The sequence below is a fragment of the Sabethes cyaneus genome, chromosome 1 (genome assembly GCF_943734655.1).
Source record: "Sabethes cyaneus chromosome 1, idSabCyanKW18_F2, whole genome shotgun sequence".
In the NCBI taxonomy this organism is placed as follows: Eukaryota; Metazoa; Arthropoda; class Insecta; order Diptera; family Culicidae; genus Sabethes; species Sabethes cyaneus.
The window spans coordinates 132682867-132696452 of NC_071353.1; the positions used below are offsets into that span (position 1 = coordinate 132682867).

The window sequence follows — 13586 nt, forward strand, 5'->3', positions numbered from 1 at the left end:
GGTCCTCCAGTATTGTCGGACCATGCCGTTCTACAATCCCCTCGAAAACCAGCTGACCGCGCGGCGCCCTCGACAGCGGACATCCATCGGGTGCGGGGTCTGCCCCCACCACAGCCTGTCACATTGCACTACATTCACTCTATCTGCATCATATTTGTGTACTTGACACAGCTTGCGGTTCATGCGTCTGCGCCACACTCAATTTTCCCCTTGGAGTCCAAATCGTTCCCTGCCAGCAATCATATACTTTTGGTGGTGTTAATGGTAAGTCCCAATCTCGCTGCTTCCTGTCTAAAAGATTCCGTTGGTACCGATGATATCGACGTTATCCGCAAAGCCAGCTCATTACGTTTATGAACTTAATCGTACGCCGCCTTGAAGTCCATAAACAGATGATGAGTCTGCAAGTTGTACTTCCGGAGGTTGTCTAGTAACTAACGCAGGGTAAACATCTAACCCGTCGTGCAACGAGCCTCACGAAAACTGACTTGGTATTCACCGAAGAAAGAATTCCGCTAACGGCCTCAATCTACAGAATAAGATACAGAGGAGCAACTTATCAGCAGAAGTAGGCAATGGAGTGCCTCGATAGTTGTTACACTCGAGTTAGGGCTGTCTAACCGGTAGTACCGGTAGTACCGAAACCGATAATACCGACCAATTTTTGGATACCGAAAAACCGGTTTTGGAAAGGCAAAAAACCGGTATTTCCGGTATTTTCTAATATCTTGGTATTTTCTAATCTCCTCCTTCCTAATTAGAACTAAGTTTGATAGAAGATTGTACAACTTGTAGAAAAACAATTTGGTGTTAATGCTGACGATATTCCTCGGCTACTAGCAATGAAGAGAGTGGAACTGTGGGTCAAATAATTATAGCTCTTGAACCCGTTTAAGGCACAGTAGAACATATTTGCTGTAAAAATCCTTCATTGCATGAGTCAGACGTTGCGTTTCAATTTATTTTTGAACAACCTGATATTTAAAAGCCACCAAATTATTCGAAGATCTTAAATAACGAATTTAAGAAACAAGATCAGGGCCCGGCAACGTCGCTTACAGTAGTAAATTGTCACTCAATAATGAAGTAATGAAGCACCAGTTTCAACTGAAGCAGCGCCACTTCGTCAATGAATCGGTTTTGTCTATCAAATATTCAGTAGAAGGCCAGAAACTTTGAATGCAATTGAATTTAAGTAACATTTCCTACAATTTAGCGTAATCTTCTCAACATCGACAAATCGTGCCTGACTGTCAGTCGACGTCATTTAAAACAGTGACTAACTTCAGCAGAAGCTTGCTTGAAACGTTCTATTCAACAAATGAAACAAGTCGCTCCATTTATGAAGCAAGGTAAGAGAAAATCAGCTTTATTTGTTTGTTTCGTTGATGCCGGGCCCAGATCAGAATACGGTAAAGTGACCAGATTTTTTTTTGAATGAATGCGGGACGGCAAAGGCAATCTACCCTGGACTGAAAACAAGGATTTTAGGTTAAAAATAAATGCATCGAAAGGCAAATACATGAAAAGATAAGGCTCAAACTGTCAAGTTCGCGACTCGCATGGACGGTAGCCCGGTATGGTGTCGAACTAGAAGTGGTAGTGAGTTCGCATAGTTGAAATAACTTGTGACCGCGGACAACAACACTATTCAAAAGATCCAGCACCGCATGCACGCGGGAAAGCCGGCTTATTTTGCTCTTTGCAAAACGCTACGAACAAGAAGCATATGCCGCCGTACGAAGCTGACAATGTACAAAACCTTTATTAGACTAGTAGTTCTTCATGAACTTAAAACTGTGATGCTGCTCACGGAGGATATACGCACCCTTGCCGTGTTTGAGGCATGTGCTGCGGACAATATTTGGTGGAGTACAAAGTGAAAGCGGAGAGTGGCGGATGCGTATAAATGATGAGTTATTGCTTAAGGATAAGGATTGTTCGTACATTTGACGAAAGTCGGTAGGCTACGATGAGCCGGACACGTCGTCTACGAGCATGCCGTACGTGGGGACATCGACAAGGGGACATACGTGCCAGATGGCTCGACCAGATCGAAAGCAGTTTGAGACTTCTAAGACGCCTGGGAAACTGGCGACGAGAGACTCAAGATCAAATTGTATGGAGATGATTGTTTAAAACAGCACTAACCACCCCGACGATATGCTGAGGACGACGACCGACGGCAGGACATAGCAGGACGACCGACGGCAGGAATGACTTATCAAATCAAATCAAATAACAGTTAATCAGATAACAGGGCCGCCAATACATATAAGTGCAGCATATTTAAGGTCGCCAGTTATTCAAATTAATAACAAATCCCGTTAGTTTGCTGACCAATCGTTCAAATGAACGGCGGTCCACGGTATAACCAAGTTATTTTGAGGCAAATTAATACCAAATATACATAAATTTTTCAGTTGAATGCACTTGTTTCAACAATAATTCATAAATAGAAAACCATTCCTCTGAGCGTTTCAACATTCAACTGGCACGATCAAAAAAATTATCAATGCGGGACACTTTCCGGGATGCTTGGTAATCCGGGACAGTCCCGCACAATCCGGGACGTCTGGTCAGCCTAGAATACGGGGATCTTTGCGCTTTTTGAGCATGCTTGCCATCAAAGGATCTGCCACAATAGAATTTGGAATATATTTCAAGTCTTTCGAGTGATGCATTGATTAAACAAGCAGATGAAATCTTTAAATCACTATCTGCTAATAGTGTGATTGATAATAGAGAAGAGAATCTATCTGTGACCGACGATGAAGCGGATGACGCTATGCAAGGGTTCCGGTTTGGGGATGGACGAAAACTTAATGGAAAGACTGTAGGAGATCGGGGCATTTATTGCTAGATTATTGCTAGAAACTACAATAGTAGGATTTTTGAAATAGTTTGAAAGGGTTTCCCTATTATAAATATGAACAAATGAAAGGAAAATTCCTGATGCACTTCGTCACGTTCGTCAGACTTCGATGAAAGCGAAAGTTTTTTCAATGGTTGGAAGAAGTGGTATCAAAATCCATTCTAGTAGGGGAAATAAATCGCAAAGCGTATTCTATCTGCTTAAATTCTACATTGCTAAGCAACAATACCGCAGCTCAAGTTTGAAAATAAAGTCATTTATTGAAAAACATCCACTTTCCTATTGATTTCGAAGAATCTGCCAATACCGGTATTTTACCGGTATTACCGGTATTTTCAACGCCAATACCGAAATACCGGTTTTCATCAAAAGCGCCCAATACCGACAGCCCTAACTCGAGTCGATGTCCTTTTTTCGAAAATAGGGCCAATGAGCCCATCCGACCACTTCTCCGTTATATGTTCTTCTTCCCAGATGCTGACAATAATCTGGTGGACCGCTTCCTACAGTCGCTCGCTCCTTGCTTTTAGAAGTTTATTAGGGATACCGCCTTTTTTAGTAGATTTACCGTTTTCCTGTACACTGATTCTCCTGATGATCCTCCTGTGTTAGTGGCTTCATAGCTAGGGCATCGACCGCATTTCTTATCCCGTTTCAGCTGATCTCCGAGTTTACCTCTTCATTCAACAATGCCTGGAAGGACTCTTTCCACCTAGTTGATACCAACGTTTTGTCAGTCACCAGGTTGTCAGCTTTATCAGTGCACATAATGGCCCTGGCCATGGCCAAATTCCTGCTCCTCACCATTCTGTAGAAACACCATGTGTCGTTGCTGGCGAATCTCTCCTCTGCACCAGCGAGCACGTGCTTTTTTCTGCAGCTTTAGTCTCTGTGTACCTTTCTTATCTTTCTCTTAGGCGGCGTACCTACCATCTCTCGCGCAGTTGTTTCAATGGTACCATGGAGTAGGATTGGGCAAAATTCCCGAAAGTATCGATAATTGAATATCAATATCAAATCCGCCGCTTTATCGATACCGTCGATATATCATTCGTAAAGCATCGATATTATATTTATCGATACTATTTAGGGCGGCATTCTGGGATTAGGAAATGCTACACAAAAAAGGGATTCATAAAAATTAATCAATAAAAAATATGTTGAGCAAAGAGACTGCCCCCAAAACACATCACTCGCTCCAGTGCACCACCTGCCACAGCTGTTCGCGCCCGACTGAATCGTATGCTGCCCAGGAATCCACAAAAATATGATGGGTCGTACTCCCGATACATCTGGATGACCTGCCGAAGAGTAAAAATTTGATCCGTAGGAGCACGGGCCTCCATAAAGCCCACCTGGTACTACCCTACGAACTCTCCTACCACCGGGGATAGACAACGCAACAAAATTTGGGAGAGCACCCTGTTGGTGGCTTTGACCAGCGTTATGCTACGATAATTACAGCAATCTATCCGAGATGGGACAAACCACACCCTCAATCCACTCGTCCGGCAGCCCTCTCCCAAACCCCTGAAACCATCCAGTGATCGCGTGTCGTTGCTGGCGGTTCTTGGCCATTCCTGCAGAGTTCCGCCGGGAGTTGCTCCTTTCCGGTTCTAGCTCTTCTCGATCTCTGTCCCACCCCTGCCACTTTCACCGCTATTATGGCACTTCAAAAGCTAGAAAGTCTTTGTTAATGCCGTCAACGCCCAATACTGCTCTCTGGTCAGTTCTGAATTGCTGAAAATCCCGTATCGTGTGCACTTACTGTTCAATAAGCGTTAAACATGTAAGAGACATTGTTCAAGAGTCACTTCCAATAAAGTAAATTTGAGAATTAAGCTTAGTTTACCTGAAAAGAAAACAGCGCCAGAAAAAATCATTAAAATATTGCTTTCTTGAGCGTTTCCTGGCCTAGTTTTAGCTTATATATTTTTTCAGCTGCATATCCCGCTTTATCAAAACAGTATCGGGATGAAATTATCGATTTAGCATAATATCGATGTCGTAAATGTCGATGAAATATATCGAAATATCGGCCTTCGAGTACCGATATCGCAGGTATCGATACGGTATCGCCCAATACTTCCATGGAGGCCACTGTTACATCATCTACCGTCATCGGCTGGATGTTAAAACGTAGTGACCTCTCAGTGCGATCCTTCGCCGCTTCCGACAACCTTGCGCATATCACACGATGAGTGTTCGATATTTGGTTCCCGAAAAGACAGTTTGGATGCCTCCAAGTGTATTTTTGAATATTCAGATGTGGAAAGTAGGTGCTACAGAGATTCATTCCTCTGGCCGCGGAGAAATTTCTCTCAATCGACCTGCACATTTGTATCTCCGATGACCATTTCCGCGTCATGTTTTAGACGCTCCTCCATAGGTCCTGTCGAGTCTATCGTAGAACTCGTCTTTAGCATCATCGGATTTATAACACTACGAAACCGATTTCATGTTCTGGTTTTCTACCGCCACTGTAGTAGATGTCGTACTTGAAAGAAGTACCAGAAATAGGATCTACTGCACGGAACTCCCTTTCTCCGGAATTTGGCCACCGCGCTTCCTGAATATCAGCGATCTCCACTCCGAGTCGATGTTGCTCACGAGGAAGCAAGCCCCGGTTTATGGAGAGTTCGGACATTCCAGGTACCGAGTTTCCGATCATTATCCATTAATCGTTTGCTTGTTATTTGCCGTGTTCTATGCCGATTGATCCGTTCGGTAAGTCGGTTTTAGCTTTTCGTAGTAAATTAGAGTTTTAGCATTGTAGCGTAGTATAATACTACGTTACCGGGGTCACGAAACCGTTGCCGTTGATGGACCTGCTTTCTTAGATTAGCTTGCGGGATACGGTATTTCATATTCTGCCTCTTGCTCCAAAACAGTCACTGTTTGAGCAGCCCCTCACCGTGAGAACAGGAGCACAAGTCCGCACCTGCCTTAGCTGCTGCAGTATGTATATACTATGTACATAGAGCATTTCCAGGTATGGCCATCGATCGCCATCGTTAGACTTATATCGTTGGGAAAGTACTAGATAGGGGTTCAAGAGAGCGAGAGTTGTATTTGACACTCTTTCCAGGTAACGCTCCCCGTTTTATACCCCGCCATGAGAAGGTGAACCAAACTCGGAAAGGCTGCACACCGAAACCTGACATGTGTAGGGACGAGAGAGGGAATCCAATTACAAACGAGCGCGAGGTGGTCGACAGGTGGAAGCAGTTCTTCGAAGTCGCAGAAGGAGGCGGAACGGAAATTAACCTAGGAGCACCCATGGAAGATAGTAATGTCCTAGTACCTGATCTCCAAGAAGTCAAACGAGAAATCGAGCTGCTGAAGACCAATAAAGCCGCTGGGAAGGACCGCCTACCGGCAGAGCTTTATAAACATGGCGGGGAAACGCTAGCAAAGGCTCTACACTGGGTTATTTCGAGGAGTTGGGAGGAGGAAAAGCTACCGGAGGAATGGATGGAAGGAGTGGTTTGTCCCATCTACAAAAAGGGTGATCGGCTAGACTGCTGCAACTATCGTGGTATTACGCAGGTAAACGCCGCCTACAAGGTACTTTCCCAGATCTTGTTACGCCGGCTGTCACCGATAGCACAAGGTTTCGTAGGGAATTATCAGGCGGGTTTCATGGGGGCTCGCGCAACTACGGACCAAATTTTTACTATCCGACAGATCTTGCAGAAATCGCATCACATCTTTATTGATTTCAAAGCAGCATACGATACAGTCGATCGAGACAAGCTATGGCAGATAAGGCACGAATACGGTTTTCCGGACAAACTGACGCGACTGATCAGAGCTACATTGGATCGAGTGATGTGTTTCGTACGCATATCTGGAACACTCTCGAGTCCCTTCGAGACGCGACGAGGGTTGAGACAAGGTGACGGTCTATCCTGCATGCTGTTCAACATCGCTCTTGAGGGGGTGATCCGACGAGCGGGCATCGAAACGAGAGGCACGATTTTTACCAAGAGTAGCCAACTTCTAGGCTTTGCAGATGACTTCGATATCATTGCCAGGAGCTTTGTGTCGGCGGAGGCAATCTACGCCAGACTGAAAGCGGAGTCTAGGAGAATTGGACTAAAAATAAATGCGTCGAAGACCAAATACATGAAAGGAAGAGGCTCAAAGGAAACAAGCGCGCGCTTCCCACGGACGGTAACCGTTGACGGCGACGAACTAAAAGTGGTAGAGGAGTTCGTGTATTTGGGATCGCTGGTGACCGCGGACAACAACACTAGTAAGGAGATCCAGCGGCGCATCCAAGCGGGAAATCGGGCCTACTTTGCCCTTCGTAGAACGCTACGATCAGGAAGCATACGCCGCCGCACGAAGCTAACAATGTACAAAACCATTATTAGACCGGTAGTTATATATGGACTTGAAGCCGTGACGCTGCTTATGGAGGACATACGCGCCCTTGCCGTGTTTGAGCGGAAAGTGCTGCGGACGATATTTGGCGGAGTACAAACTGAAAGCGGAGAGTGGCAGAGGCGTATGAATCACGAGCTGCAGGCACTGCTTGGGGAGACTCCCATCGTACATCTAGCGAAAGTTAGCAGGCTACGGTGGGCCGGACACGTCGTAAGGATGCCGGACGACAGTGCGACGAAAATAGTCCTCTTCAACAACCCCACCGGCACCAGGAACAGGGGGGCTCAACGTGCACGATGGCTCGACCAGGTCGAAAGCGATTTGCGACTTCTCAGACGACTAGGAAATTGGCGACGAGTGGCCCAAGACCGAGTTGAATGGAGACGAGTGCTTGAAACAGCACGAGCCACCCCGGCTCTATGCTGCTGAAGAAGAAGACGAAGGTCGACGCCAGTGTATAAAACTGTTAGATTGGTGACACTCGTTCGATAGGTAAATCTTCCATTAGTTTTCGTGTGAGAATCATAGTTTTGCAGTGAAAACATTTCATCCAACGATGCACTATTTTTCGTACCAGATTCAGAGTTTGCAATGGCCAAAATCTTTCGTGTATGTTGGCTATCAACAGCTGAGGCCTAGCGTGTAGGAGTTTCTTGTGCTAGTGTATCATAGCGAGGTTTGTAAACGGATGATATGGTGTCAAGATTATCGAATACTTCAAGCCGGCTAATACGGATGCGTGTCGGAGACGACCTCCAACTCTTGGAATATTACCTTGAAGTCTATTAAGACTGTGCGAGATCTCGCGATAGTTTTTCCTTACCGAAATCCAACAAACTGGGCAAAATTTACCACAGTGTCAACTGTAGCTTAATGGTGATCTACCAAATAATCTAAGATAAATTTGGTACTAGCGTTGTGCGCAACACTAAACCCAGCAGAGTAAAAAAGCAGGAGGTTCATGATATCCATGTAAATATCGTTGGCAACAACGGCAACAGCTACAGAATGTGAAGCTTATCCAGCTTTGTCAATACTTTGACGGCATTTGGTAGCCAGATACAGCGCTGAAGGCGTTCCGTAGATGACTGTTGTGAGTTTGTAGATCAACAGCGGTTCGGAAGGTTCGTTCCTCCAGCGAATTCGATGTAGAGCGTGATTGGCCGAACATAGTGACATTTGATAGTACATTTTCTTCATGTCTGAAGTAATAACGTACCGGTACATACGAAAGCGTAAGATAATAGGGACGAGATCATCTTGTATCACCGGAGACTGGACTGATGAGTACGTCATTTAGTGCGATTTCAGTGTCCGAGGCACAAGACGTAGTTTGGTGGTGAAGCTATCTGTAAATCAAAGACTGGCATCCCAACAAACATATTTTTTAATAGTACTTTATTCAACCATTGTACAGCTTATTACCGGGTAACAAGCGCTTGATAAACTGTTATTCAACAAAAATGTTTGTTGGGATATCTAGTTCCTTTAATAATCTAAGACTAATTTCATTTGATTTAAAGGTTCATATTCCGCAATTAACTCCGAGTATACCGAGAGCAATGGTGGTTTGGCTAAAAGGGAACCTCTGGAGAAAGGTCGCGACGTTTTGTGAATGTATACCAATTTACCAATAGTGGGAGAAAAGAGGGTTTCTTTGGAAGTACCATTACAAAGTAATACAGTGGTGGCTGCAAAATGTTAGACATTAGGCATAAAAACGTTTGCCAAAATGGACGGAAGGACACAATGTAGTCAAATCCCCTTCTAAAAAACAAAAAAAGACACAGTGGACGTTAGCAATCCGCCGTAATCTTGCAAGAGATCCAAACGAATTAGTTCAAAAAGCATTGCATGTAGGGTTAAACGGATTACAAATGGCCGAATCACGAATGGCCGAAATATTCGCGTCGTTTGACCTGCTCAAATGCTGAATATATATTGTATAGCCGCTGGTGATTTTTGCGGCAACCGTGACAGCGGGTCATTGGCGAACACTCACGTCTTGCGGCTGTCTGGCCCTAAATCATCTAGGAAACGTTTATTACACGGTAAGTAGCCCAAGCAACATTTTGAGATTTATTACACTCTCTCTTATGATGGCATTTAAGACCAAAATTGGTCATGAAGGCCGTCATAAGAGTACAATAAAACTTACATTGTTGCTTGGGAGGTCTCCCGCCTTATAATGAGCATAACTCATTTGCGCCTAAGAAAACGAAGAAGTGTCAACCATCTATACTCTACTGATTGTACTATAAATAATTTTTAAAGTAAAAAATTAGGTGCAGTATAAGTGTCAATTTTCCGAAATATTTCTTCCTTCACTATTTGATATTTTTCTAAAAGACACAAAAATACTCTTTAATTTTTTTAACGATAGCTTAACCAGCTTAACATGGAGATTAAAAATACTATTTTTATCAATAATATTCGAGAAAATAGTTTTCGGCGAGATTTTACTAAGTCAATTCGGTCAAATACAATATCGGTCTTCTGTGGCAGTTGTAGAAATTCGGCCATTTGAACCAATGCTGCAAATCGAGCGAGAAGTCAACCATGCCTACTCACACGCGAAAGAGTATGAGAAGCATTCAACACTTACGCCACACACGCAGGCGTTAAAGAAACTGCCACCAGTGCTGTGTGCAGACATTCTGCTACCCACACACTCGCGCACACACATCCTCACATCGTCTTCATGCATAGCTTATTCCCGAACCAAAAAACTCGCTGGGAATCTGCTGCCTGTGAGGTTGGTGGCACACTGGGATTCAAATTTTACATTACTTGTTCTTCTTCTTCATCATCTTCGCCCTTGATTCGACTCATGTGCGGGAGTACGAGCCGTCGTGAGTAATCGGTATCAGCAGATCGGCCTGCAATGCAATGAGTGTATGTAAACATACACTCGCAAAAACTCTTGGCAGTGCATTATGAAATAAGAGCGGAAGTTTTAAAAGAATGCTTATGCCGACGTGTTCGTTAGAATGAGTACGCGCGTGTGAGAAAATTAGACCATATGAGTGTGGGCTTCGTGCCACTGATTTCGACTACGGCTATTTGATATTCAGCCATTTAGTATCAGCCGGGCGAGTCGATGCGAGGGATAGAGAAAATCAACAAGAGTCGATAAACCTAGAAATGCGAATAAACCTGGACGGATATGATGGGTATTTACGACGGTGGGTCGCCGGAAGTATTCTCGGTCTGCGGCCGTCTCGTTTTGAATCTTCTCACAATAGCCGGAAAATTGCGATTTTTGACCAAAATTATTTTTTAGTTTCAAATTGATTCTAGGTTATATTTATTACAAAAGAAATGATTTAAACTTATAAGAACTCATATTTAGGGTGATTTGAGGAAAAATGATCAAATGTGTCCGATATAAATATTTGCTTAACAAAAAAATCTTCTTTCTCGCAGGGACTCTCCCATTTTCTCATTGAAACTCTCTTCAGGTACTAAATAAATTTAGTAACAAAGATAATCAAATTTGTTGAAAAAGTACTTAAAATTTAAAAGACTTGCTAAAAATATGACAATTTTAAAATTATTTTTTTCGGAAAACGTCAAATTCTAGCAAACTTTTAATTCATGTTTTGATACAACATACTTCGAGCTTTCAGACGCACTGTAAGAAACTGCGGCGACAAGAGGCGACAAGAGTTGTTTTTTTGATTAAAGTTTATGAGAAGTTCATTTTTATTATAAGTAGCCTATCGCGCGCCTCATTGGGTTTAAATTTGTTTTCATTTCTTTTTTTGATAGGCTAAGGTATCAGTTTTAAAATGATATATAACAATAATATTTACATCCGCGATAAGTATTTAATTTTTTGACTATTTTAAAATGACCTATTTTTCAAACATTTGAAATGGGCAACATTGACAGCTTATTTCTACATGATATTTTTTTTATCGAAATTTTATTCGCGAATCATAAAAATATAGACAATTTACTACAAAACCGCGTTTAAGTATGTGCTAAAATGTGGAATTTTACATTCGGCAATTTTGGCCGCTACCTTATATGGAGTCCTTCTTATGTGCATCTGTGAGAAGTCATAAAATATTTTTTATGGAATTATGCCAAAAGGTCGTTAAACCAAATGATCCCTTATATTTATAACAATGTTTTAATGCAAATTACGTTATACCAAACAGTATTATGCCAAATGAAATACATATACGGCCGCTGTTCTCCATGTATTGTGGCGGAGCAATGAATGTTTCATTCATAAGAAAGTGAAATTTTGTAAATTATGGCTAATGCTCATTATGACTACCGTCCATTATGCCAATCATCAATTATTCCTATGATCCTTATGCCTAACGTCACACCAACTTCGGTTTATCGCTTGCTTTTACCGCCTGGATACATTGTATTTTCCAGCATAAAAATCTTAAACTAGCTAATTGCCCGATCTTACTCGGATCCCTTTTGTGCTCAGCTATTTGTACATGTATTATTGTAACGAAAATTCTCATAATCCAAGAAGCAAAACCCTTTTTATTTATTTGAATGTGTCTACCTTTTGTCAGCTTCCCCCTCGTGTTGTCCCCCAGCCACTTTTAAATCTGTGTTCCTTTCGGTAATCCCTATAAATCGACACAAGTCTTTTTTACGTTTTTGAACCACCCTCTTGTCAATGGTCACCCTATTCCCGCTATTCAGAAATCTTCTCCAGCTACATGTACTACTGCTGTCGTTCCAAATGCAAGTGAAACGCACCCTTTTACTCATTTGAACCTTCCTCCCCACATAGAAAAAATCGCCTCCCTTTTTGTCCACCATCCTGCACTGATTCTTTTGTCAGAAAACATGTGTGTAAGGTTTGATGAAGAATTGTCCAGGCGTTCCGGAGGTTTAGCGGGACATACATTTATTCTCACTTTCCTCGTCCCCCTCCACTGTTGACTCCTTCCTAATCAACTCCCCCATCTGGCACCTAGCGATGGAACCCACCTTCTTGTCTCCCAGTCACCTGCACACCTGCAATCGAAACGAAAAAACTCATAGACAGCATAGGGTTGTGCAGACTTCTTTTGTCCAGCGCCTCTATGGTTCAAAGGTACACGGGTACCAGCGAGCCACACGCCCTGACGGGTGTTGTGGGTTCGAATTTGGTTATAATCTCTTATTATAGCTTTGTTCGACCCGTGCACCTTCCAGCATTGGACAAAAGATAGGAGTCACAACGACAACTTGTTAAGCGTAGCTACCTATTACCCCCCCCCCCCCCTTCCTTTCCACTCTTTCCCCTCCATTCCCAAAAAATCTTTCTTTATCACTTTCCCTTACCGTCCCTTTATCAATTGTAGAATCGTTTCAAAAAAAATATTAATATATGCCTGAGCGCATTTCAAGGTCATGACTAAAATCACGAGTTTGGTCAACATAGACAGCATTCCAAAACGACTAAAGGCAGTTGCAATGAGCAAGGGATACCATAATAAATACTAATACTTAAAATTAGGCCACATCTGCGAAATCAAAACTCTTAGTTCGAGTCATGTACGAATATGAATTTGACTGGATTTTTGCATGCGCTAGTTTTGGATTTTTTTTCTGATAGGGTATGTTGCTGCTTCGTCGTAATTGCCTATCATTAAATTGCCAAATCATTAAAAATATCAGCATTGTAATGACACACAATGCAAAACTAGTTATTCCCTAATATTTATTTTTGTTGTCTATCATATTCAATCAATCAAAGCTGAGATCTATTTAAATGCTTTTTATCATTAAAAAAGTCCTACCAGCCAAATTTCCTACGTTTTTTCGTGCGACGAAGAAGAAAATGTCGACTGATCGTTTTAATTTCCGTCATTCATAAATGAAAATAACTCACGCAAGGCATTGTCGTTATTCTACAGCAAGGAAAACTTGCCTGACCTGCAGAAATTTTGCAGAATAACATTTGTCATGTCGTTCTACACAAATACATGCCCGTTAGCTTCATAAACATTGTCGTGATTTTTAGTTCAGTCGATGAAAAATTTTGATGGATGGATTTTAAAACGGTGCGACGAATTTAAGAAAAAAAGTCAGTTGCGTAATTTCAATAATATGCTTTAGTAATCGCTTTTCAGTGATTTCAAAGTGAACGAATCGGAAGGTAAGTGTGTTTTAGTTAAATCAGCACAAGAACTTTTGGAGTATTTATTAAATCCATCCAACAAATCATGTAAATTTAAATGGCTTTACTTACTACGACGGGAATTAGAAATAAACCCTAAATAAAAACCATTTTTCCAAAACTAGATAGCACGCCTTAATATTAACATTTGACCCTACGATTTTACCTAACGAACAT

At 42.3% G+C, this 13586-nt stretch overlaps 1 protein-coding gene across 1 annotated transcript in view; it reads left to right on the plus strand.

Annotated features, from left to right (window-relative positions):
• The window catches only part of LOC128746248 (irregular chiasm C-roughest protein-like), a 47663-nt gene that overhangs the window by 13152 nt on the left and 20925 nt on the right, over window positions 1-13586 (plus strand).